Raw genomic sequence first — 2,620 nt, 5'->3', positions numbered from 1 at the left:
GGTTTCGTCCCTTGCTGGGGGCATCCAGATGAGCCACCCAGCCCTCCTGGTGTCACCCTCCGTGCCGTGCGGGCTGCGAGCCAGACTCCCTGCCTGTTCCCAGCTCTGCCATCCTCATCGGTGGTGTGGAGGTTTGGGGGCAAATGGTTGGTTTCCTTTGGCTGCTGCTTTTGACTCCAGCCGCGAAGCCCCATCCTGCCTTCCCTCGCTCCGCTCCGTGGTGTTTCTCCCTGCTGGCCTCCTCCTAAGCGCCATTTTCCATGCCTGAGGAGCCTCGGGGGGGTTTGGCTGTGTCGTGAGAGCAGCAGGGGCTGCCAGCTGGTTTCTAGCCTGACTTCGAAGGGTCCTGCGTCTGCCCCACGCCACGCTGCCTTGTTTCTTGCCCGCTTTGGTTGGGAACCCTGCGGACGGGGTCCTGCCGGTAGCCGCTTCGGGTCCCTTCTGTGTCACCGTGCGCAATTGTACAGTTTGATTTGCAGTTTCTGCTGCAAAATCAAGAGCAATCTTAGCCCAGCACCTGGGGATGGAGGGGAGGATACTGCCGCTGATGGACAGATATTTATAGCGCTGCTCTTTGCATGTCTGGAGCTATGGCTGAGCCCTGCTGCCAGGCCGCAAGTAATGTCCAATTTACAGCTGATAAGCACGAAAAGCAGCACTTATTTAGCTGATTAGCGCCGTAATTGCCGATTGCCTTGGCAGCCTTCTGGGAAGGCTGTTTCTGGAGGGGGGAGTGCTTGCTTTGCTTGGGCTCTGGTTTGGAGCCGCGGGGCCTGGTGGATCTGCCACAGCATTTGCCTACCTGCCAGCGTGCCGGCACTGGTGGCTGGGATGTGCGGGCCTGCCTGTGAGGGTTGTCCGCTGCTTTTCCTGCCGGCACTTTCCCCTCTCCAGTTGCTGGAGTTTCCATGCTGCTCCACGCACGTAGTCTCCTCCTTGTTGCTCCTGCTCAGCAGGACCACATCCTACAGCACTGGGAGGAATGTGCTGCCATCCAGCTCACGGACACTGTAAGAAATCTCAAGACACCATCAGTGTGGCTAAAACATATAGTTTGATGTCTAGGTTTTATGGGCTAGTGGTAAGTTTTGTGGGTTGTGGAGCAGTGTCTGCCTTTGCCTGTGGATGCTGTCTGGAGAGAGTGCTGGGGAAAGATCTGTGAAGCGTGGGGTATCCATGGCTCATGCGGGTCCTTTCTGTAGTCCTCCTTTGCCACGTATGTGTTCCAGGAGTGTTCGGTGCCTGGACTGCTGGTCCCTGTTCCTCCATTTCCGTTGCTCAGCGAAGCTGTGATCTTTCTGGCAATGACACTGTGGCGTGCCAGATGTGTGCTGGCTTCTGCTGCAACATGTGGTTGAAATGCTAGAGGAGGAAATATTTGCTGAGTCAAGTTTTCTTTAAAGCTAAAAAACCCTGAAAGGTCTGTTTCGTTTTGGAAGCACCTCCGTGTCCTGTGTTGAGCGGTATGGTTTCTGTGTGGCAGTGCTTTTCTTGCGCTCACTAGCAAGCCTGTTCCTAAAGAAGAAAATCTCTGAAAAGAGGAATGATCAGATGGGATCTGAGAGTTTCTCTTGGGTTTAAAGGGTACAAAATAGATTTCCAATAGTACAACGTGGGTGACTTTCGCTCTTTGAGCTGAAGCTGCCGTCTGTTTTCCAGCGGCTCCGAGTCCTCTGCAGCCAGACCAAGTACTATGATAGCTGATGTAAGCGAGCATCCCTTCAGCAGCCAAAAAGCTATGCTGCTCAGCACATTTCTGGGCTGTTTTGGGGCAAAGCGGTGACAAGCCAATACCATTCTTTTCTCATAAAGCACATGATCTCCTTGGGACTTGGCTGTGCTCAGGGCAGGCTGTAACCCCGATGTGGCAGGAGCTTCAATGGCACGGTGACTCCATAGTCATGGCCGTGGGCACTTCTTTGTCTGCACAGTGGGTCCTGCACCACTGAGAGCCGGCACTGACTAGAGGGATGTCATGTTATGCATCCTTTAAAGCTGTCCCCTGATCTCTTAATTGATCTGGAATGAGACCAGCTTCTAAAGGCAGAATGGGACGACATTTAAACTGCAACAAACACCTGTATTTAGTTGCACGCTGGGTGATGAATGCTCTTGCTGATGGGAGCGCGTTTCCTCCCAGTCTGCTGAAGCCCTCTTGCTCAAGAGAGGTGGGTGGATAGCACCGCATGTCTGCGTGTTGCTCAGATGGATAGGTCTCGTCTTGTTGGACCAAAGGCTGGTCCATGTTGCGTCCATGCAGACAGGCATGTATGTCCTGGGAGGGCAGGCTGCGCTTTCTCCAAAGGCCACAGAGCCCAAGGGGAATGGAGGGAAGAAGGTAGGAAAGGAGCGGGAAGAGAAGAGGCTGGGTTTGGGGCAACAAGCAAGAACGCAAGGGTCAGTCTGGCTGTAAGCGATAAGGCACTTAAAAAAGATCTGAAGGCTGTGAGGCCTGGTTACAGGTATTTACTAGGGTAACTTTACACTAATATTTTTCTTCCCTTCATTGCAATTCATCTGCTATTTGAGCTGCAAAGATCAAAGCTGTCTTCCAGCAAGCACACGTGGACTTAAGTAAATAGCTGGACCTACACCTCTCTCCAGTGAATAAACACTCTTT

The sequence above is a fragment of the Charadrius vociferus genome, unplaced genomic scaffold (genome assembly GCF_000708025.1).
Source record: "Charadrius vociferus isolate BGI_N301 unplaced genomic scaffold, ASM70802v2 scaffold411, whole genome shotgun sequence".
Classification (NCBI taxonomy): Eukaryota; Metazoa; Chordata; class Aves; order Charadriiformes; family Charadriidae; genus Charadrius; species Charadrius vociferus.
The sequence above is the reverse complement of the archived record's forward strand: the minus strand, read 5'-3'. Positions refer to the sequence as shown.